A 27,487-nucleotide genomic window follows, 5' to 3' on the forward strand; every position below is an offset into this window, starting at 1 on the left:
CCATCCTCTAAAGGAAGAAGGGGATCCTTGATATGACTGAGGACGAGAGGATACAGTGACTCCAGCAGCTTTTAAAGCTGATGTTTGGACATATTTGTGTTTTTTAAAACAAATGAAAGCAGTTACGACTTCGTCAAGAGTCATGTGGTCTGTAAATACTACAACACCAGAGTCAAGTACTGGACAATACTACACATATATCCTTGTTACTACACTATCACAACACCAGAGTCAAGTACTGGACAATACTACACATATATACTTGTTACTACACTATCACAACATTAGAGTCAAGTACTGGACAATACTACACATATATCCTTGTTACTACACTATCACAACACCAGAGTCAAGTACTGGACAATACAACAAATATATCCTTGTTACTACACTATCACAACACCAGAGTCAAGTACTGGACAATACTACACATATATCCTTGTTACTACAGTATCACAACATTACAGTCAAGTACTGGACAATACTACACATATATCCTTGTTACTACACTATCACAACACCAGAGTCAAGTACTGGACAATACTACACATATATACTTGTTACTACAGTATCACAACATTACAGTCAAGTACTGGACAATACTACACATATATCCTTGTTACTACACTGTTACAACACCAGAGTCAATTACTCGAGAATACTACACATATATACTTGTTACTACACTATCACAACACCAGAGTCAGGTACTGGACAATACTACACATATATACTTGTTACTACAATATCACAACACTTGAGTCAAGTACTGGACAATAATACAAATATATCCTTGTTACTACACTATCACAACACCAGAGTCAAGTACTGGACAATACTACACATATATACTTGTTACTACACTATCACAACACCAGAGTCAAGTACTGGACAATACTACACATATATACTTGTTACTACACTATCACAACACCAGAGTCAAGTACTGGACAATACTACAAATATATCCTTCTTATATATCGTATTGTTGATCTCGTATTGTGAAATGTATGTTACCGCCAGATTCTTGCATATTATATACTGTATATATGTATATATATATATATATATATATGTGTATATATATATATATATATATATATATATATATATATATATATGTATGTTTATATATATATGTATGTATGTATGTACATATATATGAACATGATGGTGATTTTTCAAACCTTTTTGTTGACAATATTCCTGGTTTAAAAATCGGACTCGTTCAGGTCTTTGAGTTCACTCTGAATAAAAATATTTATTTACACTGTGTTCCTGCCTGGAGTTATTCAGCTGATTGTCGTATCGATCCACGGCGTCCTTTAAATGGCCGACGAGATGTCGACTCATAAAGTCGGTGCATTTTACAATAAGGTAATCAGGTGATGTTTGTAAGACTCAGTAATGACTCAGACTCGGGCACTAGACCGGAGCCGCGCGAAGCATCTTTGTATCGATCACCTTCGCTGCGAAAACTCTGCAGAGAAGGTTCACCTGCAACACATCAAACCAACCCACCGGAGACCCCCAGTGTTTACTGCCCCTCGGCAACAAAACACAGACACAAACAAGCCGTGTATTTCAAGAGAAGGGGTGGGAACGTACGGCGCACCTTGAAATATGTAAAAGTTAATTTCGAAACATGTCACAGTGGCTTAATCCCTCGGTCGTAACATGAAATACACAGAACCCCTTCAGAACTTCTCCCATGATCCTCTGCTGATTAAAAGCCGTTTGGGATTCAGGCTGCTTCATGCTACGTTCTCGCTCGGTATCTCGGTTCCTCCGCCGGCTTCTATAATGAATGACAGTCTTTTTATCTTCTGTCGTATAATCGGATGAGGTGATGTTTCACCGTATTCTCCCCCCGTTGGGTTTCTAACTCACCTGAGTCCGGCAGTCCTTGAGAGTTCGAAGATAATCATTCATGAAAGTTTAAACTGTTCTTCAAGGTAATCCCTCTTCAATATGTTTTATGTTTAATATCTTTATTTTCGACTATACGTTCAAGCTTTTTCTTTTAGTAAAATCAGGTTTTGTATGGAGTACCAGGAGTGTCAACAAGCATATTCCAAACTGACCTGTTTATGTATCTCCTCTTTTTCCTCCTGTCAATTACACACTTAGTCATTTTGACAAAAGGATTTGGTGGATATCAAACCCCGCCCCTGTGTTTAAAGCACTAACCAATCGTGTCGTTGGAGGGCGGGACCTTCTCTCAACAGGAGATACTTGTTTACACACTTGTTAACTCATTTACTCCCGAAATTCCAAAGTTTCTACATGTGTTAGTGCATTAAATCTCCCAAATTTTGATTTAATCACTGACGTGCTAAAAAGTCTGAGATAATGTCCTTCAATTTCTGGGTCTCACTCTCGACATGTACGGAACAAATAGCCCAAAGTCGACCCACATGATGCAGCTCTGCTTAAACCGTGGATTTTGCCAAAATTAAATTTGTATTCCATCCGTCAGTATTGCATTACCTCCTCACATGTCGGGAATCTAAGATTCTAAGATAAGCATTTTTACTGGACAGAACAAAATAGATTTACTTTGTTAATGGAGAATATTTCGTTCATTAAAGTTGTTGTGGGAGGATTTGGCCCAAAAAACGTTTGGTTCTGTTTTATTGTATCACGTGAAATTAAACCAAAATTCTTGCGAACTTTGGCAAAAAAAAATGATCTCAGTCCCTGAACCTTCAGTTAGTCAGAATAACACTTATTTCAGTTCATAGTCACTATAGTTTGTCAACAACAACAAAGTTAGGCGAACAAAAACATCGTCCATGAACACACTTCCTAAAATGAAATGCAAATTTCAACAAATGTCGATGATGATACATCAACACATGGTTTCATTGCATGAAGTTCATTATGAAGAAACGACGAGTCGTCACGTTCACGGTGTTTAGTTGTTGATCGACAGGATCTCGGCTCGAACCCTCCAGAAACACTGTCTTCAACACATGGGTTACACAATAGTGTATTTTGAAGGGACCAATAATAACATTTCCCCTGCACCCATTTTTTCTGACTGATGAATTTGCAGTTGGTTTTTATAAACATAATTAGAATTTAGTATTTCCCTATTAATATGTTTATATTTTAACATGGGATAACTTAACATTTTTGGTTAAAATGAAAGACTATGGTAATATAGAAAGACTAACATAACATTTACTTTGTTAACTGACGAGTTATTAATGAGTTCAGGAGTATTTTTTAAAGTGTATAAATTATTTATAACAGTACCTTAAATAGTACCCTAAATCCTGAACTCAGTTACCAAGAATTTATAACTCATCAACAGGCGAACGAGAGGTTACGAGAGCCCCCTATGACGTAATAATGGCTTCAAGCCCCGCTTTGTTTTTACAACAAGTCCCTTGGACGTGGAGACGATTAATGACGCGCGGTGACAAACCTCCATGTTTGACCAATCACAGTAGAGTGGGGGTGGTGCAAGTCACTTAAGTCTGGCTCTATGATAGGTAGATATTTTTTACAGATGCTCGGTTTTATGATACAAAAATAGCCCCATACATATGAATGTTTTCATCTACTGTCAACATCACTAATCCACTATTAGACTCTTCAATCGAAAATAACAACAACTTCTAAACCAGTGCGACATTGAGGTTCAACATTTAAAATTCACAGGAAGGATTTGATCCCACTCGCGACACAGACAAGGATCTCGGGTCAATCTGGCCGGATCCAATTAGTGGCCAGGAAGCCCCGAGAAGCCTGAGGCTGCGGCGACATCAGAGCAGATGTACTCGCTTCTGCGGGTATTCTCCTACTCCAGGAATAATAGCAGAACAAACAAGTCACGACTCCAGGAGAAAACCCACCAGACACTCATTAGAGGAGAATCCATCGCCCTCCTCCCTCGTCTCCCCCTCTTCTTATTACGCTTCCCTCCCTCTGAGCACGAGGCTGAGATTGAATAAGAAGAGAGAACGTTCTTTTCTTCCTGGACGGCAATATTTCTCGTTTCAAATATACAGCGAGTGATATTGACTCGACGTTTGATTCAACTAACGATTTTCAAATCCACCAGAGGTTAAAGTCGGAAGAAGTATTCGAGGCTATTAAAATAACTGTTTACATTTCCTTTAGTAATTCATGCAAAGATTCAGTGTCCAATACTTTGCACTGTTGCAAGAAAATACATCAAATGTATTTGAGTCTTTGAGTGCAGTTAGTGATGGTTTGAGGAGCCTCATGATGCAGTTGTGAAGAGAAGACACTGTATCATGATACAACTGTGTAGTGAAGACACTGTATCATGATACAACTGTGTAGTGAAGACACTGTATCACGATACAGATGTGTAGTGAAGACACTGTATCATGATACAGTTGTGTAGTGAAGACATTGTATCAGGATGCAGTTTTGTAGAGAAGATACTGTATCGTGATGCAGCTGTGTAGTGAAGACACTGTATTCTGATACAGCTGTGTAGTGAAGACACTGTATCACGATACAGATGTGTAGTGAAGACACTGTATCATGATACAGTTGTGTAGTGAAGACATTGTATCAGGATGCAGTTTTGTAGAGAAGATACTGTATCGTGATGCAGCTGTGTAGTGAAGACACTGTATTCTGATACAGCTGTGTAGTGAAGCACTGTATCATGATACGGCTGTGTAGTGAAGACACTGTATCATGATGCAGTTGTGTAGAGAAGACACTGTATCATGATACAACTGTGTAGTGAAGACACTGAATCATGATACAGTTGTGTAGAGAAGACACTGTATCATGATACAACTGTGTAGTGAAGACACTGAATCATGATACAACTGTGTAGTGAAGACACTGTATCACGATACAGATGTGTAGTGAAGACACTGTATCATGATACAACTGTGTAGTGAAGACACTGTATCATGATACAACTGTGTAGTGAAGACACTGTATCATGATACAGATGTGTAGTGAAGACACTGTATCATGATACAACTGTGTAGTGAAGACACTGTATCACGATACAGATGTGTAGTGAAGACACTGTATCATGATACAACTGTGTAGTGAAGACACTGTATCATGATACAACTGTGTAGTGAAGACACTGTATCATGATACAACTGTGTAGTGAAGACACTGTATCACGATACAGATGTGTAGTGAAGACACTGTATCATGATACAGTTGTGTAGTGAAGACATTGTATCAGGATGCAGTTTTGTAGATAAGATACTGTATCGTGATGCAGCTGTGTAGTGAAGACACTGTATTCTGATACAGCTGTGTAGTGAAGCACTGTATCATGATACGGCTGTGTAGTGAAGACACTGTATCATGATGCAGTTGTGTAGAGAAGACACTGTATCATGATGCAGTTGTGTAGAGAAGCCACTGTATCGTGATACAGTTGTGTAGTGAAGCACTGTATCATGATACAGCTGTGTAGTGAAGCACTGTATCATGATACAGCTTTGTAGTGCAGACACTGTATTATGATGCAGTTGTGTAGTGAAGACACTATCATGATGCAGTTGTGTAGAGAAGACACTGTATCATGATACAGCTTTGTAGTAAAGACACTGTATTATGATGCAGTTGTGTAGTGAAGACACTATCATGATGCAGTTGTGTAGAGAAGACACTGTATCATGATACAGCTTTGTAGTAAAGACACTGTATTATGATGCAGTTGTGTAGTGAAGACACTACCATGATGCAGTTGTGTAGAGAAGACACTGTATCATGATACAGTTGTGTAGAGAAGACACTGTATCATGATGTAGTTGTGTAGTGAAGACACTGTATCATGATACAGCTGTGTAGTGAAAAAATTGAAGCCGAAGTAGAAGTAGATGTTTTAGAAGTAGAAGTCGAAGTATCTTGAGGGAGTAACTAAAATATTTATCTTACATATCAATCAAGCAGATTCATTATATGAAAGCAAGATGCATCTGAGACAAAGTAAACATGTCATGAAGACACAAGAACATATGATCTTGTTGAGCGAACAACAAACGTGTATTTACCCATATTTATCTGTCCTGGAATCTGAATCTATATTTTTGTACTTGAGTTAAGATCCTTTTAACCGTCACTGACTCATGATGAGTCAAATATGGACGTACATGTCTGACATCAGACTTTGAATATGTATTAATTCACATATGAATGTATTTATTATTGACTTCCATACTTTGCACAGAAGGTACAAACTGTACTTCGATGGATCCACTTTGATGTTTTCTTCTACTGTCTTCTGTCTGACAGGAAGCTCTGTGGCAGCAGGAAGTAGCCGGTGATGAGCTGATCATATTCTGCTCCATGAACAAGTGCCTTCCAGGCTTCGCTCGCACAGCTGCAGGTTCTGAAGCGACACCAGCTGAGCTGCTCGTCCAGAAGGTTACCTGAAGGTCGTCAGAGACACAAAGACAGGTTTGTGAAGAGAAGCACTTCAGAGGAGCTCCAGAGAAACTCACACAAATATTCAGTGTGTGTGTTCGTGTGTGTGTTCCTATGTATGTTAGTGTGTGTTCATGTCAGTGTATGTGAGTGTGTGATCATGTGTGTGTGTTCATTAAAGTGTATGTGAGTGTGTGTTCATGTGTGTGTGTTCATGTTAGTGTATGTGAGTGTGTGATAATGTGTGTGTGTTCATGTCAGTGTATGTGAGCGTGTGATAATGTGTGTGTGTTCATGTCAGTGTATGTGAGCGTGTGATCATGTGTGTGTGTTCATGTAAGTGTGTGTTCATGTCCGTGTATGTGAGTGTGTGTTCATGTCAGTGTATGTGAGTGTGTGTTCATGTCAGTGTATGTGAGTGTGTGTTCATGTCAGTGTATGTGAGTGTGTGTTCATGTGTGTGCTTATGTATGTTATTGTGTGTTCATGTAAGTGTGTGTGTGAGAGACAGTGGTTGAGGTGTGTGTGTGTGTGTGTGTGTGTGTGTGTGTGTGTGTGTGTGTGTGAGAGTGTGTGTGTGTGTGTGTGTGTGTTCGAGACAGTGGTTGTGGTGATTGTGTGTGTGTGTGTGTGTGTGTGTGTGTGTGTGTGTGTGTGTGTGTGTGTGTGTGTGTGTGTGTGTGTGTGTGTGTGTGTGTGTGTGTGTGTGTAGCTACACACGTCTGTCAGTGAGTTGTAAACCACAGCAAGCTTCCCTCCAGTGTTTCTCTGAGATCGATTCCTGACTTGTCGACAAACACGGCGTCGACTGAACAACAAACTGTATTTCACTCTCAATCGAAAACAAACACGGTTTGTAGAAAAGACGGTTTGTCTTCGTCTTCTTCTTCTTCTTCTTCTTCTTCTTCTTCGTCTTCTTCTTCTTCTTCTTCTTCTTCTTCTTCTTCTTCTTCTTCTTCTTCTTCTTCTTCTTCTTCTTCTTAAATGTGAAACTAACTCAAGGATTATAACTATTTTAATTTCTCTGCAACAACTTTCTTCTCCGTCAGTGAAAGGTTCTTCTTCTCAACATCAAATCTCTGAAGCAACAACACAAAGAGCTTCTTCTTCTTCTGTGACCTTTGAACTGAACAAAGCTGCTCATTTCTTCCTTCAGGACCAATTATTCTGCTTTAAGTTAATAAATCTTCACGTGTTCAGGTGAAGCTGGAAAGAGTTTTGGGGAAACATGTTATTATTCATCTTTTCAATCTAATTTCAGGTAAATGAAAATGAACTAGTTCAAGTCATAGTTCATAGTACAAAAATTCAGATCTTCCCTCCTGCAAAATTAACTAGGTTAAGTCATTGATCATCATTTAAAAAAAAATGTCAGGAGTTCAGTGCTCCAAAATGAACTAGTTCAAGTTGTAGATCATAATAAAAAATGTCAGCAGTTCAATGCTCCAAAATGAACTAGTTCAAGTTGTAGATCATAATAAAAAATGTCAGCAGTTCAATGCTCCAAAATGAACCAGTTCAAGTTGTAGTTCATAATTTAAAAATGACAAAAGCCCACTGCTGTAGAACAAACCAGTTCACTTCAAAGTTCGTCATTACAAATGTCAGATGATCACTGTTCCAAAATGTACTAGTTCTAGGCATTGTTCATAATTCAAAAGTGTCAGCAGTACACTCCTGTGAAATGAACCAGTTCAGGTCATAGTTCATTATTCAAAATGTCAGAAGTTCAAGTCTCCAAAACAACAATTTGTGATCAATAAAGTTTTACCTTACCTTACAAACACCAGAAGTTCACTGCTCCAAAATGAACTAGTTCAAGTTGTAGTTCATGATTCGAAAATGTCAGTAGTTCACTGCTTCAAATGTTTGATAGTTCATATTTTTACAACAAGCCATTATTTCTCGTTTATTTCCAGGACAGCCATAATTTCATCTGTTTTGACGTTTATTTACGAGTCAGAAAATATTTATCGTCAGTAACGCGTTTTTTTGTGGTGTTGCAGAAACAAGTAGAAAAGAACTAAATCAATGAATACAAATGAACTCAATACTACAAAATAAGTGACTGGTGGTCAAAAATAAACACCTGAAGTGTTTGGATCCAATTTTGAAACCTAAAGAACCAGAAATTCAGTTCCTTCAGTTCATTCAAAATATCAAATATGGTTCTATGAACTAGTTCAAGGCCACAGTACATGATTGTAACAGTATTCCGAAGAGGAAGTTAAAAAAAAGCAAAACACTAAGACAAATGGGAATATTTTTTTCCCGAATCGTTAAAACAGAATTTTTTTTCAACCTTTATTTGAAGAAAATGTTCTTCTTTCGCTAAATATTTGGTCAAATAAAACCAGTTCCTGATCATAGTCGTAAAAAAATCCAACCTTCAACATTCCATCGTAAAAAAACAAAACCTTTTGTTCCAAACAAGCAAAATTAATCGTCTACAGGAATTTTACCCCCAACTCTTCCTGTCAGAAGGTCACACACAAGCAGAAACACAGGTCAAAGATCGCAGCAAATGAACTCTTTGAATAAAACTTGCTGGAGATTTCAATTAGAAATAAACAAAATAGCAACAATATGTACAAAATAAGAGGATATAGTCGTCAGCATCAACAAATTAAAGACAGTGTGAGACAGTGGTTGAGGTGTGTGTGTGTGTGTGTGTGTGTGTGTGTGTGTGTGTGTGTGTGTGTGTGTGTGTGTGTGTGTGTGTGTGTGTGTGTGTGTGTGTGTGAGACAGTGGTTGAGGTGTGTGTGTGTGTGTGTGTGTGTGTGTGTGTGTGTGTGTGTGTGTGTGTGAGTGTGTATGTGTGTGTGTGAGACAGTGGTTGAGGTGTGTGTGTGTGTGTGTGTGTGTGTGTGTGTGTGTGTGTGTGTGTGTGTGAGAGACAGCAGTTGAGTTGTGTGTGTGTGTGTGTGAGACAGTGGTTGATGTGTGTGTGTGTGTGTGTGTGTGTGTGTGTGTGTGTGTGAGTGTGTATGTGTGTGTGTGAGACAGTGGTTGAGGTGTGTGTGTGTGTGTGTGTGTGTGTGTGTGTGTGTGAGAGACAGTGGTTGAGGTGTGTGTGTGTGTGTGTGTGTGTGTGTGCGTGTGTGTGTGTGTGTGTGTGTGTGAGACAGTGGTTGAGGTGTGTGTGTGTGTGTGTGTGTGTGTGTGTGTGTGTGTGTGTGTGTGTGTGAGAGAGACAGTGGTTGAGGTGTGTGTGTGTGTGTGCGTGTGTGTGTGTGTGTGTGTGTGTGTGTGTGAGACAGTGGTTGAGGTGTGTGTGTGTGTGTGTGTGTGTGTGTGTGTGTGTGTGTGTGTGTGTGTGTGTGTGTGTGTGTGTGTGTGAGTGTGTATGTGTGTGTGTGAGACAGTGGTTGAGGTGTGTGTGTGTGTGTGTGTGTGTGTGTGGGGGTGTGTGTGTGTGTGTGTGTGTGTGTGTGTGTGTGTGTGTGTGTGTGTGTGTGTGTGTGTGTGTGTGTGTGTGTGTGTGTGTGTGTGTGAGAGACAGCAGTTGAGTTGTGTGTGTGTGTGTGAGACAGTGGTTGAGGTGTGTGTGTGTGTGTGTGTGTGTGTGTGTGTGTGTGTGTGTGTGTGTGTAGCAACAATATGTACAAAATAAGAGGATATAGTCGTCAGCATCAACAAATTAAAGACTTTACTTTGAAGAGAAACTACTGTATCCTGGATCTAAATTCATATCTAGTGTTATTTTGACTAGTTCACGTCAATAAATTACAAACAGTGTTTAATCTTCAACATTGAATCATGTATTTGAAGAATTGTGATTCTGTTCTCCGCACTCGTTCACTGCAGGCACTAAAAAGCTGACATTTAGTGAAATCTTTCATTTGTTGGAGCCGCACAACAGTCGCACAACAGCCACACAATCAGTGGCCACTTCCCTGCACCTCCTGCTCCCCCAGAGAGAATCAACCAATCACCTCCTTTTCATGGCTGACATCCAAACGACACGATTCGGTTCCAGACTCGACTGAAATGTCACGACGACGTCCCACGTTACTGTTGGAACGATCAGTTTGTTTGTTTCTCGCTCCAGGATTTACCTTTAAATCAGCAACACAGTCACGGCACAGATGAATAATAGTTTGATTATAGTTGAAAATGGTTTGATTATAGTTGAAAATGGTTTGATTATAGTTGAAAATTGTTTGATTATAGTTGGAAATTGTTTGATTATAGTTGAATATTGTTTGATTATAGTTGAAAATTGTGTGATAATAGTTGAAAATTGTGTGATTATAGTTGAAAATTGTTTGATTATAGTTGAAAAATGTTTGATTATAGTTGAAAATTGTTTGATTAAAGTTGAAAATTGTTTGATTATAGTTGAAAATTGTTTGATTATAGTTGAAAATTGTTTGATTATAGTTGGAAATTGTTTGATTATAGTTGAAAATTGTTTGATTATAGTTGGAAATTGTTTGATTATAGTTGAAAATTGTTTGATTATAGTTGAAATTTTTTGATTATAGTTGAAAATGGTTTGATTATAGTTGAAAATTGTTTGATTATAGTTGAAATTTTTTGATTATAGTTGAAAATAGTTTGATTATAGTTGAAAATTGTTTGATTATAGTTGAAAATTGTTTGATTATATTGAAAATTGTTTGATTATAGTTGAAAATTGTTTGATTATAGTTGAAAATTGTTTGATTATAGTTGAAATTGTTTGATTATAGTTGAAAATGGTTTGATTATAGTTGAAAATTGTTTGATTATAGTTGAAAATTGTTTGATTATAGTTGAAATTTTTTGATTATAGTTGAAAATAGTTTGATTATAGTTGAAAATTGTTTGATTATAGTTGAAAATTGTTTGATTATATTGAAAATTGTTTGATTATAGTTGAAAATTGTTTGATTATAGTTGAAAATTGTTTGATTATAGTTGAAATTGTTTGATTATAGTTGAAAATGGTTTGATTATAGTTGAAAATTGTTTGATTATAGTTGAAAATTGTTTGATTATATTGAAAATTGTTTGATTATAGTTGAAAATTGTTTGATTATAGTTGAAATTGTTTGATTATAGTTGAAAATTGTTTGATTATAGTTGAAAATTGTTTGATTATAGTTGAAATTGTTTGATTATAGTTGAAAATTGTTTGATTATAGTTGAAAATTGTTTGATTATAGTTGGAAATTGTTTGATTATAGTTGAAATTGTTTGATTATAGTTGAAAATTGTTTGATTATAGTTGAAAATTGTTTGATTATAGTTGAAAATTGTTTGATTATAGTTGAAATTGTTTGATTATAGTTGAAAATTGTTTGATTATAGTTGAAAATTGTTTGATTATAGTTGAAATTGTTTGATTATAGTTGAAAATTGTTTGATTATAGTTGAAAATTGTTTGATTATAGTTGAAAATTGTTTGATTATAGTTGAAATTGTTTGATTATAGTTGAAAATTGTTTGATTATAGTTGAAAATTGTTTGATTATAGTTGAAATTGTTTGATTATAGTTGAAAATTGTTTGATTATATTGAAAATTGTTTGATTATAGTTGAAAATTGTTTGATTATAGTTGAAAATTGTTTGATTATAGTTGAAATTGTTTGATTATAGTTGAAAATGGTTTGATTATAGTTGAAAATTGTTTGATTATAGTTGAAAATTGTTTGATTATATTGAAAATTGTTTGATTATAGTTGAAAATTGTTTGATTATAGTTGAAATTGTTTGATTATAGTTGAAAATTGTTTGATTATAGTTGAAAATTGTTTGATTATAGTTGAAAATTGTTTGATTATAGTTGAAATTGTTTGATTATAGTTGAAAATTGTTTGATTATAGTTGAAATTGTTTGATTATAGTTGAAAATTGTTTGATTATAGTTGAAAATTGTTTGATTATAGTTGAAAATTGTTTGATTATAGTTGAAATTGTTTGATTATAGTTGAAAATTGTTTGATTATAGTTGAAAATTGTTTGATTATAGTTGAAAATTGTTTGATTATAGTTGAAAATTGTTTGATTATAGTTGAAATTGTTTGATTATAGTTGAAAATTGTTTGATTATAGTTGAAAATTGTTTGATTATAGTTGAAATTGTTTGATTATAGTTGAAAATTGTTTGATTATAGTTGAAAATTGTTTGATTATAGTTGGAAATTGTTTGATTATAGTTGAAAATTGTTTGATTATAGTTGGAAATTGTTTGATTATAGTTGAAAATTGTTTGATTATAGTTGGAAATTGTTTGATTATAGTTGAAAATTGTTTGATTATAGTTTAAATTTTTTGATTATAGTTGAAAATGGTTTGATTATAGTTGAAAATTGTTTGATTATAGTTGAAAATTGTTTGATTATATTGAAAATTGTTTGATTATAGTTGAAAATTGTTTGATTATAGTTGAAAATTGTTTGATTATAGTTGAAATTGTTTGATTATAGTTGAAAATGGTTTGATTATAGTTGAAAATTGTTTGATTATAGTTGAAAATTGTTTGATTATATTGAAAATTGTTTGATTATAGTTGAAAATTGTTTGATTATAGTTGAAATTGTTTGATTATAGTTGAAAATTGTTTGATTATAGTTGAAAATTGTTTGATTATAGTTGAAAATTGTTTGATTATAGTTGAAATTGTTTGATTATAGTTGAAAATTGTTTGATTATAGTTGAAAATTGTTTGATTATAGTTGAAATTGTTTGATTATAGTTGAAAATTGTTTGATTATAGTTGAAAATTGTTTGATTATATTGAAAATTGTTTGATTATAGTTGAAAATTGTTTGATTATAGTTGAAATTGTTTGATTATAGTTGAAAATTGTTTGATTATAGTTGAAAATTGTTTGATTATAGTTGAAATTGTTTGATTATAGTTGAAAATGGTTTGATTATAGTTGTAAATTGTTTGATTATAGTTGAAAATTGTTGGATTATAGTTGAAATTGTTTGATTATAGTTGAAAATTGTTTGATTATAGTTGAAAATTTTTTGATTATAGTTGAAAATGGTTTGATTATAGTTGAAAATTGTTTGATTATAGTTGAAAATTGTTTGATTATATTGAAAATTGTTTGATTATAGTTGAAAATTGTTTGATTATAGTTGAAATTGTTTGATTATAGTTGAAAATTGTTTGATTATAGTTGAAAATTGTTTGATTATAGTTGAAATTGTTTGATTATAGTTGAAAATGGTTCGATTATAGTTGAAAATTGTTTGATTATAGTTGAAAATTGTTTGATTATAGTTGAAAATTGTTTGATTATAATTGAAATTGTTTGATTATAGTTGAAAATGGTTTGATTATAGTTGAAAATTGTTTGATTATAGTTGAAAATTGTTTGATTATAGTTGAAATTGTTTGATTATAGTTGAAAATTGTTTGATTATAGTTGAAAATTGTTTGATTATAGTTGAAAATTGTTGGATTATAGTTGAAATTGTTTGATTATAGTTGAAAATGGTTTGATTATAGTTGAACATTTTTTGATTATAGTTGAAAATGGTTTGATTATAGTTGAAAATTGTTTGATTATAGTTGAAAATGGTTTGATTATATTGAAAATTGTTTGATTATAGTTGAAAATTGTTTGATTATAGTTGAAATTGTTTGATTATAGTTGAAAATTGTTTGATTATAGTTGAAAATTGTTTGATTATAGTTGAAATTGTTTGATTATAGTTGAAAATGGTTTGATTATAGTTGAAAATTGTTTGATTATAGTTGAAAATTGTTTGATTATATTGAAAATTGTTTGATTATAGTTGAAAATTGTTTGATTATATTGAAAATTGTTTGATTATAGTTGAAATTGTTTGATTATAGTTGAAAATTGTTGGATTATAGTTGGAAATTGTTTGATTATAGTTGAAAATTGTTGGATTATAGTTGAAAATTGTTTGATTATAGTTGAAAATTGTCGGATTATAGTTGAAAATCTTTGATTATAGTTGAAAATTGTTTGATTATAGTTGAAAATTGTTTTATTATAGTTGAAAATTGTTTGATTATAGTTGAAAATGGTTTGATTATAGTTGAAAATTGTTTGATTATAGTTGAAAATGGTTTGATTATAGTTGAAAATTGTTTGATTATAGTTGAAAATTGTTGGATTATAGTTGAAAATTGTTTGATTAAAGTTAAAAAATTGTTTGATTACAGTTGAAAATGGTTTGATTATAGTTGAAAATTGTTTGATTATAGTTGAAAATTGTTTGATTATAGTTGAAATTGTTTGATTATAGTTGAAAATGGTTTGATTATAGTTGAAAATTGTTTGATTATAGTTGAAAATTGTTGGATTATAGTTGAAATTGTTTGATTATAGTTGAAAATGGTTTGATTATAGTTGAACATTTTTTGATTATAGTTGAAAATGGTTTGATTATAGTTGAAAATTGTTTGATTATAGTTGAAAATGGTTTGATTATATTGAAAATTGTTTGATTATAGTTGAAAATTGTTTGATTATAGTTGAAATTGTTTGATTATAGTTGAAAATTGTTTGATTATAGTTGAAAATTGTTTGATTATAGTTGAAATTGTTTGATTATAGTTGAAAATGGTTTGATTATAGTTGAAAATTGTTTGATTATAGTTGAAAATTGTTTGATTATAGTTGAAAATTGTTTGATTATAATTGAAATTGTTTGATTATAGTTGAAAATGGTTTGATTATAGTTGAAAATTGTTTGATTATAGTTGAAAATTGTTTGATTATAGTTGAAATTGTTTGATTATAGTTGAAAATTGTTTGATTATAGTTGAAAATTGTTTGATTATAGTTGAAAATTGTTGGATTATAGTTGAAATTGTTTGATTATAGTTGAAAATGGTTTGATTATAGTTGAACATTTTTTGATTATAGTTGAAAATGGTTTGATTATAGTTGAAAATTGTTTGATTATAGTTGAAAATGGTTTGATTATATTGAAAATTGTTTGATTATAGTTGAAAATTGTTTGATTATAGTTGAAATTGTTTGATTATAGTTGAAAATTGTTTGATTATAGTTGAAAATTGTTTGATTATAGTTGAAATTGTTTGATTATAGTTGAAAATGGTTTGATTATAGTTGAAAATTGTTTGATTATAGTTGAAAATTGTTTGATTATATTGAAAATTGTTTGATTATAGTTGAAAATTGTTTGATTATATTGAAAATTGTTTGATTATAGTTGAAATTGTTTGATTATAGTTGAAAATTGTTGGATTATAGTTGAAAATTGTTTGATTATAGTTGAAAATTGTTGGATTATAGTTGAAAATTGTTTGATTATAGTTGAAAATTGTCGGATTATAGTTGAAAATCTTTGATTATAGTTGAAAATTGTTTGATTATAGTTGAAAATTGTTTTATTATAGTTGAAAATTGTTTGATTATAGTTGAAAATGGTTTGATTATAGTTGAAAATTGTTTGATTATAGTTGAAAATGGTTTGATTATAGTTGAAAATTGTTTGATTATAGTTGAAAATTGTTGGATTATAGTTGAAAATTGTTTGATTAAAGTTAAAAAATTGTTTGATTACAGTTGAAAATGGTTTGATTATAGTTGAAAATTGTTTGATTATAGTTGAAAATTGTTTGATTATAGTTGAAATTGTTTGATTATAGTTGAAAATGGTTTGATTATAGTTGAAAATTGTTTGATTATAGTTGAAAATTGTTGGATTATAGTTGAAATTGTTTGATTATAGTTGAAAATGGTTTGATTATAGTTGAACATTTTTTGATTATAGTTGAAAATGGTTTGATTATAGTTGAAAATTGTTTGATTATAGTTGAAAATGGTTTGATTATATTGAAAATTGTTTGATTATAGTTGAAAATTGTTTGATTATAGTTGAAATTGTTTGATTATAGTTGAAAATTGTTTGATTATAGTTGAAAATTGTTTGATTATAGTTGAAATTGTTTGATTATAGTTGAAAATGGTTTGATTATAGTTGAAAATTGTTTGATTATAGTTGAAAATTGTTTGATTATATTGAAAATTGTTTGATTATAGTTGAAAATGGTTTGATTATAGTTGAAAATTGTTTGATTATAGTTGAAATTGTTTGATTATAGTTGAAAATTGTTTGATTATAGTTGAAAATTGTTTGATTATAGTTGTAAATTGTTTGATTATAGTTGAAAATTGTTGGATTATAGTTGAAATTGTTTGATTATAGTTGAAAATTGTTTGATTATAGTTGAAAATTTTTTGATTATAGTTGAAAATGGTTTGATTATAGTTGAAAATTGTTTGATTATAGTTGAAAATTGTTTGATTATATTGAAAATTGTTTGATTATAGTTGAAAATTGTTTGATTATAGTTGAAATTGTTTGATTATAGTTGAAAATTGTTTGATTATAGTTGAAAATTGTTTGATTATAGTTGAAATTGTTTGATTATAGTTGAAAATGGTTCGATTATAGTTGAAAATTGTTTGATTATAGTTGAAAATTGTTTGATTATAGTTGAAAATTGTTTGATTATAATTGAAATTGTTTGATTATAGTTGAAAATGGTTTGATTATAGTTGAAAATTGTTTGATTATAGTTGAAAATTGTTTGATTATAGTTGAAATTGTTTGATTATAGTTGAAAATTGTTTGATTATAGTTGAAAATTGTTTGATTATAGTTGAAAATTGTTGGATTATAGTTGAAATTGTTTGATTATAGTTGAAAATGGTTTGATTATAGTTGAACATTTTTTGATTATAGTTGAAAATGGTTTGATTATAGTTGAAAATTGTTTGATTATAGTTGAAAATGGTTTGATTATATTGAAAATTGTTTGATTATAGTTGAAAATTGTTTGATTATAGTTGAAATTGTTTGATTATAGTTGAAAATTGTTTGATTATAGTTGAAAATTGTTTGATTATAGTTGAAATTGTTTGATTATAGTTGAAAATGGTTTGATTATAGTTGAAAATTGTTTGATTATAGTTGAAAATTGTTTGATTATATTGAAAATTGTTTGATTATAGTTGAAAATTGTTTGATTATATTGAAAATTGTTTGATTATAGTTGAAATTGTTTGATTATAGTTGAAAATTGTTGGATTATAGTTGGAAATTGTTTGATTATAGTTGAAAATTGTTGGATTATAGTTGAAAATTGTTTGATTATAGTTGAAAATTGTCGGATTATAGTTGAAAATCTTTGATTATAGTTGAAAATTGTTTGATTATAGTTGAAAATTGTTTTATTATAGTTGAAAATTGTTTGATTATAGTTGAAAATGGTTTGATTATAGTTGAAAATTGTTTGATTATAGTTGAAAATGGTTTGATTATAGTTGAAAATTGTTTGATTATAGTTGAAAATTGTTGGATTATAGTTGAAAATTGTTTGATTAAAGTTAAAAAATTGTTTGATTACAGTTGAAAATGGTTTGATTATAGTTGAAAATTGTTTGATTATAGTTGAAAATTGTTTGATTATAGTTGAAATTGTTTGATTATAGTTGAAAATGGTTTGATTATAGTTGAAAATTGTTTGATTATAGTTGAAAATTGTTGGATTATAGTTGAAATTGTTTGATTATAGTTGAAAATGGTTTGATTATAGTTGAACATTTTTTGATTATAGTTGAAAATGGTTTGATTATAGTTGAAAATTGTTTGATTATAGTTGAAAATGGTTTGATTATATTGAAAATTGTTTGATTATAGTTGAAAATTGTTTGATTATAGTTGAAATTGTTTGATTATAGTTGAAAATTGTTTGATTATAGTTGAAAATTGTTTGATTATAGTTGAAATTGTTTGATTATAGTTGAAAATGGTTTGATTATAGTTGAAAATTGTTTGATTATAGTTGAAAATTGTTTGATTATAGTTGAAAATTGTTTGATTATAATTGAAATTGTTTGATTATAGTTGAAAATGGTTTGATTATAGTTGAAAATTGTTTGATTATAGTTGAAAATTGTTTGATTATAGTTGAAATTGTTTGATTATAGTTGAAAATTGTTTGATTATAGTTGAAAATTGTTTGATTATAGTTGAAAATTGTTGGATTATAGTTGAAATTGTTTGATTATAGTTGAAAATGGTTTGATTATAGTTGAACATTTTTTGATTATAGTTGAAAATGGTTTGATTATAGTTGAAAATTGTTTGATTATAGTTGAAAATGGTTTGATTATATTGAAAATTGTTTGATTATAGTTGAAAATTGTTTGATTATAGTTGAAATTGTTTGATTATAGTTGAAAATTGTTTGATTATAGTTGAAAATTGTTTGATTATAGTTGAAATTGTTTGATTATAGTTGAAAATGGTTTGATTATAGTTGAAAATTGTTTGATTATAGTTGAAAATTGTTTGATTATATTGAAAATTGTTTGATTATAGTTGAAAATTGTTTGATTATATTGAAAATTGTTTGATTATAGTTGAAATTGTTTGATTATAGTTGAAAATTGTTGGATTATAGTTGAAAATTGTTTGATTATAGTTGAAAATTGTTGGATTATAGTTGAAAATTGTTTGATTATAGTTGAAAATTGTCGGATTATAGTTGAAAATCTTTGATTATAGTTGAAAATTGTTTGATTATAGTTGAAAATTGTTTTATTATAGTTGAAAATTGTTTGATTATAGTTGAAAATGGTTTGATTATAGTTGAAAATTGTTTGATTATAGTTGAAAATGGTTTGATTATAGTTGAAAATTGTTGGATTATAGTTGAAAATTGTTTGATTATAGTTGAAAATTGTTGGATTATAGTTGAAAATTGTTTGATTAAAGTTAAAAAATTGTTTGATTACAGTTGAAAATGGTTTGATTATAGTTGAAAATTGTTTGATTATAGTTGAAAATTGTTTGATTATAGTTGAAATTGTTTGATTATAGTTGAAAATGGTTTGATTATAGTTGAAAATTGTTTGATTATAGTTGAAAATTGTTGGATTATAGTTGAAATTGTTTGATTATAGTTGAAAATGGTTTGATTATAGTTGAACATTTTTTGATTATAGTTGAAAATGGTTTGATTATAGTTGAAAATTGTTTGATTATAGTTGAAAATGGTTTGATTATATTGAAAATTGTTTGATTATAGTTGAAAATTGTTTGATTATAGTTGAAATTGTTTGATTATAGTTGAAAATTGTTTGATTATAGTTGAAAATTGTTTGATTATAGTTGAAATTGTTTGATTATAGTTGAAAATGGTTTGATTATAGTTGAAAATTGTTTGATTATAGTTGAAAATTGTTTGATTATATTGAAAATTGTTTGATTATAGTTGAAAATTGTTTGATTATATTGAAAATTGTTTGATTATAGTTGAAATTGTTTGATTATAGTTGAAAATTGTTGGATTATAGTTGAAAATTGTTTGATTATAGTTGAAAATTGTTGGATTATAGTTGAAAATTGTTTGATTATAGTTGAAAATTGTCGGATTATAGTTGAAAATCTTTGATTATAGTTGAAAATTGTTTGATTATAGTTGAAAATGGTTTGATTATAGTTGAAAATTGTTTGATTATAGTTGAAAATGGTTTGATTATAGTTGAAAATTGTTTGATGATAGTTGAAAATTGTTGGATTATAGTTGAAAATTGTTTGATTAAAGTTAAAAAATTGTTTGATTACAGTTGAAATTCTTTGATTATAGTTGAAAATGGTTTGAATATAGTTTTTTATTTGGTTTATAACAGTTGAAAATGTTAATGTTATAAAAAAAAAGTAACATAAAACTCTACAATTATTGGTAAATGAGGAATAGAAAACCAACATGTTAAAAAAAAAGAATCCATTTTTTTCCTCATCCGGGAGTCGGAAGTTGTGATCGTGTCCAGATGGCGAACAAACATTTCCCATCAAGTCTTCTCAGGTAAAGGCTGTTGCAATCCACTGGAGTCGAATCCGTCTGACACTTGGCAACCTCGCAGCCTTGAAGGTCAGCGGCTAAAAGGCAACTGATAGCCTTTACTGCAGCTCTCTCTGCTCGCCTCATCCGTTCTGGCAAATGGCAGGACGAAGCTGATCAATCAGCTGCTGTCAAAGACCAGATGGAAAATAAATAAAACAACATGGGAAAAAAGGCCAGACTTGAGCCTCTGTATCGACTCGATTGTTAAGAGGATTCACTTCCCAGCTTTGTGCGTCCATGAAACATGATACACAACACTACACAACTGTACCATGATACAGTGTCTTCATTACACAACTGTATCATGATACAGTGTCTTCACTACACAGCTGTATCATGATACAGTGTCTTCACTACACATCTGTATCATGATACAGTGTCTTCACTACACAACTGTATCATGATACAGTGTCTTCACTACACAACTGTATCATGATACAGTGTCTTCACTACACAGCTGTATCATGATACAGTGTCTTCACTACACAACTGTAACGTGATACAGTGTCTTCACTACACAGCTGTATCATGATGCAGTGTCTTCACTACACAGCTGTATCATGATACAGTGTCTTCACTACACAACTGTAACGTGATACAGTGTCTTCACTACACAACTGTATCATGATACAGTGTCTTCACTACACAGCTGTATCATGATACAGTGTCTTCACTACACAACTGTAACGTGATACAGTGTCTTCACTACACAGCTGTATCGTGATACAGTGTCTTCACTACACAGCTGTATCATGATACAGTGTCTTCACTACACAACTGTAACGTGATACAGTGTCTTCACTAGACAACTGTATCATGATACAGTGTCTTCACTACACAGCTGTATCATGATACAGTGTCTTCACTACACAACTGTAACGTGATACAGTGTCTTCACTACACAGCTGTATCATGATACAGTGTCTTCACTACACAGCTGTATCATGATACAGTGTCTTCACTACACAGCTGTATCATGATACAGTGTCTTCACTACACAACTGTAACGTGATACAGTGTCTTCACTAGACAACTGTATCATGATACAGTGTCTTCACTACACAGCTGTATCATGATACAGTGTCTTCACTACACAACTGTATCATGATACAATGTCTTCACTACACAGCTGTATCATGGTACAGTGTCTTCACTACACAACTGTATCCTGATAGTGTCTTCACTACACAACTGTATCATGATACAGTGTCTTCACTACACAGCTGTATCATGATACAGTGTCTTCACTACACAGCTGTATCATGATACAGTGTCTTCACTACACAACTGTAACGTGATACAGTGTCTTCACTAGACAACTGTATCATGATACAGTGTCTTCACTACACAGCTGTATCATGATACAGTGTCTTCACTACACAACTGTATCATGATACAATGTCTTCACTACACAGCTGTATCATGGTACAGTGTCTTCACTACACAACTGTATCCTGATACAGTGTCTTCACTACACAACTGTATCATGATACAGTGTCTTCACTACACAGCTTTATCATGATAAAGTGTCTTCACTACACAGATGTATCTTGATACAGCATTTTTTATATAATATTAGGCTCTAATACAATAATGTAATAATCAATAATGAAAATTGAAGAAACTGTATCATGATACATAACTACACCCAGTCTTTTGTGATTGGTCAAGCATGGAGGTTTGTCACTGTGCGTCATCAATCCCTGAAGTCTCCACCTCCTAAAGACTTTTTGTATAAACAAAGTGGGGCTTGCAGCTGGAGTGAAGCCATTATTACGTCATAATAGACTCTCGTAACCTCTCGTTCGTCCAGATTTCTGAGTAACTTTATAAAGTAATAAAGTGTGAAACATGGTCATGATGAGGAACTTACTGCGTCTTGGAGAGAAGAACATTCACTACATGACAGAAGAGTTGTAGTTTGACATTAGTTGACCTTTAAATTAGTGCAAGGATCCTAAAGATTCATTGGATTCTTCATATTCTTCCATTAATCAAAAAGTTTTATGAGAGCAGTCAGAGCAAGAGACTCCATTTTTGTTCAACTTCAGCTGGATATGGAATAAAGATCATCACATCAAGTTGTTTAATTTATGAAGCTATGGTTATAAAGTTAGACATTTTTTCTGGAATAAAACATAAAAATTATACAAAGATTTACATTGAAGACGCACAAAAATCCACAAAACATTAAAGAAAGAAACATTAATCAAATGTGTCAAAGACCCTCCAGCCTGCAGCAGAGTCTGCTCCAGAATTGACCTCCTGAGGTTGAGACCCTTTAATCTGAGGCTGACTTGACATTCATTTTAAACTTGGTTTTGAGTTAAAGACGATAAAACTCCCATTATAAGTGATAATTATATGCTTTCATTTGTGCTACTATTATTGTTAGCATCAGGATGTTTATAACTACAGCCATGCACTGCTATAACAGCATTATATCGCACAATAATGTGCTTAGATTCACGTTCTTCACTTGAATTCGAACAAAATGTTCCTTTGAATGAGCAGGAGTCAGAACAAACCACTTTCTCCACTAATTCACAAAGATTAAACCGACATTTCCAGACTGGTTTTTCAACCACTTTTGTTGTGATTCACGCTCGACTCCAGTCGAGTTGCATAATTCATGAAAACTGCATTTGTAACCCACTTGGCTTGATTCAGTCGCTGTGTTATTTCCTGAAAGTGAAGCCGTGCTGCAATATCGATCAGAATGTTGATCCGAACTGCGGCACCATTTATGTAGTGCGGTAATAACCATGGCTGTCAAACAAGCCCCGGTTAAATACAACAATGCAGCTGCTCGATGATTCCACATCCTTTTTACCTCCATTTCCTTTGTTTCCTTGTGTCTGGAGACTTTCCATTCTTCTGCTCAGGACCAGTTGGAGGTTTCGTATTATCCGACGGGGATCGAATGTCAGCCTGTCAGCGAGCTCGTCTCTGTGCTCGGAGATGAATGCCAGACAGCTAATCCTTCTCACGCAGACACTTGTGATTTGTTACCTTTTTTTCGCCGTGTTGTGGAATGAATAAGGATGATCTCGACAACAGAACTCAAGCAGTTCTAGTTAGACCTCCGTTACTGTATCACATGTAACTTTATTTCAGGTGAAAGTATAGTTTGAGTTTGAGTAGATCACACTCAGCAACTGTGAAGACTAAAAAACTAAAATGGTAAATTTAAACCCTTGGGCAATGTATTTTTTCACCCATGACTAATAAGTGCTGAACCAAAACCATATTATCATATTTACCAGCCACTCATATTATTATAATTCGATCACTGCTTGTGTAGAAAAGCAATTTGGGAGTAGAAAACTGAAGAAGTAAAAACTGGTTATGTGTTCATGAGGCCTTATGATACAGCTTTGTATTAATACACTGTATCATGATACATAGTCTTCATTTTGAAGGCCAATAGATGTCACTGTTCTTTATAATGTTGCGCTCAAATCCAATAATGCAATGAAACCTGGCATCAGTCATCCTCTGAACACTGTCATCAGTGAACAGAGAAGCCGATGGAGCATGAATGCTTCTCCCATGATGCAACACTAATAGACTCAGGGACTCATTCATTCCTTGTGTTATAGAAAATATTCTATTCTATGTTAATCTTTGTGTAATTTGTCTTTGTCTCTGAGGCTCCTGTGTTTTTTGTGTCTTGATCTTTTAAAGTATATATTTTATTGAGTATTGTTTTGATTGTTTAAGCGCTTTGTGACCCTGGTCTGGAAAAGCGCTCTATAAATATAAATTACTTGTTATTTTTCTTCGATCTATGTTCTTTATCTTTAGATTGTTTCATCTTGCTCTTTCTATTTATTGCACTTTGTTCTTGTTCTTGGTCATCAATCTATCATCTGTGTTGTTTTGAGCTGGAAAAACTTTTTCCTAAAGGACACCTGCAGAGGATTAATAAAGTTTGTCCATATCTCTCATTTTCAAATCCTTAAAAATGAAGACACTGTTTCATGATACAGTGTCTTGATACACAGCTGTTTCATGAGGCCTCGTCAACACATCATTAGGAAAAGCTAACCCTGATATTGAGCCGTTATAACTCAGGTTAAGTTTGTGTTTTCTTGTAACCTTTGGAGTAAGAAGATTATTGGCTTATGAAACTGCAACAAAGACATAACATTGACCTCACAGCTCTGTTCGGATGAACTAGAAAGTATGTTTTTCTATAGATCTCTCCTTGCCAATAATATGATTGTGGGTTTAAAGGTCAACTAATGTCAAACTAAAACTCTCCTGCATTGGCTTAAAGGTTCTTCTCTCCAAGACGCAGTAAGTTCCTCATCATGACCATGTTTTACACTTATTACTTTATAAAGTTGCTCTGAAATCTGGACGAACGAGAGGTTACGAGAGTATGATGTAATAATGGCTCCTCCTCCAGCTGTAATCATGCTCCCCTTTTTTTTCCATTGGAGGTGGAGACTTCCGGGATTGATGACATGTGGTGACAAACCTCCATGCTCCACCAATTACAGCAGAGTGGGTGTGGTTATGGTGAACGTGATTTCATCTCCAGACAAACAAAGTTTTTTCAACACCGTGAATGCAAAAATGAAGTTTGGATTGTTAGTTCTGAATAATTTAGAAATCACCGTCTGGAGTTTTTTCTTCATGGATTTGGTCGATGAACTTTGGTCAATGTTGTCGTTTATTGTCATGTTTCTAACATGATAACTGTATCTTCTACACCAAGAGTCTAAAACCTGCAGCCCATGGACAGTTTTCTAACCCTGGAGACGATACTTTGTACTTTGTACCATTTATTTGAGTTGAATCACCAGACAGGGATGAGAGCTCGACGTGCCTCACAAAATCTTCAATCACAATTAAAATCAAACACATCAAAACGCTGGGTTGAACCTTTACTAAAAGGCCAGGTGAGGGGAAGACTTGGAAAAAACAAACGATTTAAATGGAAGTGGGTACGCGATGACTCATGCCAGTGAAGTCAAGAATCCGCCTCCTTCTTTATTTTTTCTGGAAAGTTCTACATTTTACAGCAACACTTTGCTATGGAGCCCCTCGACATGACATGGTAATGAATATATAATTTTAGCTTTTGTTTCTTAAAATTAACTGTAAATTCATTCATTTTCTGTTCCGGTTGTTCCCTTATAGGATCACGAAGAGACTGGAGTCCATCCCAGTTTCATCGGGCAAGAGGCAGGGGACACCCTGGACAGGACGCCTGTCTCAGGACACACAAAGATACACAACAATAAACACACACCCACTCATACCTATGTTCTCTATCAACCTCTGTATGTTTTTGGACTGTGGGAGGAAACCGGAGTGTCCGGAGTAAACCCACGTAAACAGGGGGAGAACAAACAAACTCCACACAGAGAGGTCACAAGTTGGCTCCCTCCAGACCTGGAAGTGAACCGGCAACCTTCTTGCTGTGAGGCAACTAACCACTGCACCACTCAACTGTTAATTCAGAGAAGAACAAAATATTGAAAAATTAAAAAAAATACTTTTCCAAGAAACTTTTTAAGCTCCGACCTGAGACCATCTTTGGCCGATTCCCGCGGGATAACTATTACCTGGGAACCTTTGGTAATTTGTAATAATTACGGAGAATGTCCGAGTTTTAATCCTGTGAAAATGCGCCATGCCTGTGATTTTTAATGTAATAATTCCGCTGCAAATTACCTTCTGTAATTCACCAAATTTGTTTGTTATTCGAATGCCGCATATATGCCTCTGTAACGGACTTTTAGGCACTCGCCATTGTGTTAATATTTACTTATGCTGTTTTATTTTGAAGGGGTTGAAAAGGAAGTAGATGGAGTTCGTTATTGTTGGGGATGTGTTCCGCATGACTAAAGTAAAGAAGACGTGCGCGCTGCACGGCTACAAACTAAGTTCTCGTTGTTTCCCACTCGAATACACTCGGTTACAGAGTGTAACAGACTCTACTGTGTCTCTTCTGTAAGAATAATGTTGGGGCAAATTAATGTGCAGCTCTCGCTGTTGAGCGTCTGCACAAGTTAAGAAAGAAAATAAACGGTTTTCCACTTTATCTTCTCTAAACGAACGCTTGGTTACACTAACTTTCTCTTTCAGTATTTGCTTTCTTTTTACATCTGTATCTCTAGATAATGTCAGTAAACTTGACTATTTTACAGAAGTCACTTACCCCGTGTTAATGCACTTAAAATAACGCAGAGGAGGTCATTTATAAAACACAGAGGTCCTCAGGTAATACTTACGCCGTGCGATTAGGGCTTTAGACGACAAAAAAGAAAACGATCCCAGCTTTTATGTCTTAATGTCACCGTACATGACTGTACTTCTGCGGCCGTCCTTCCTCGTCTCGTTGGCCTCGCAGGTGTGAAGGTGTGATAAAAGTGAGAGACGGCGAATCCGACTGTGTTGGCGTCCTACGCAGCGAAGCCTCGTCCGTCATCGGCGAGTTGACTCGTTGTAAAATGCCTCATTAATGACTTAATGAATCACAGGGAAGGTGTTGCCATCATTCCAGCTGCACACATGCGTGTCACTTTTTATCGATCCCGACCTGAAATATAGACTCCATGTAATTGCACTCAGCGAAGGGCTTTATGGTTGTTTGCTGCGAAGGACATTTATAGGTGGTTCATGAGAGCCGGTTGTCCGGCCGTGATTTAACACGGTCGCTCTTAAACAAGGACGTTTCATTAGGTGTCGCTGCGTTACATGTGATTCCGAGGATGTTTATTCCCTCGTCCCGATGGATTCAACTGGTTCTTAACTAACCGTACGCCTCCAGATCCCGGCGTGAATCCTGCAGACGCAAACCTTTTGTCGTGGCACGAGCTGCCGAGTCATCAATCACGCCGGCGTCCTCAAAGTTGAAAGAGAAGAAGGCCTTCATGTACGACGCCACCCTTCGTGGGGAACGTATTGATCGGCCCGGGACGAGGAAGCGATCGGTTCTGAAGGAGCGCAGATGAAAGTATCTTTGGAGCGAGTGGTGAAAATCCATACCTGGACTTCAGGGTCACCTTTTTCCTCCTTCATAACCACGTAAAGACTTTAGTTGCTGTTCGGGAGCTGAGAGTGGAAAACAAGAGGAGAGTGTTCGCTTCTGTGGAATAACAAGTTACAACACTGATTTATGTGTGTTTCAAAACCTGCCTCGACATTTTCCTTTTCTCGTTATCACATCGTAGTCCGGCACCGCAGGGAATCTAAACCTTAATTCAAGGTCAACGAATGTC

This window comes from Callionymus lyra, chromosome 1, assembly GCF_982586985.1.
Source record: "Callionymus lyra chromosome 1, fCalLyr1.hap1.1, whole genome shotgun sequence".
Lineage (NCBI taxonomy): Eukaryota > Metazoa > Chordata > Actinopteri > Syngnathiformes > Callionymidae > Callionymus > Callionymus lyra.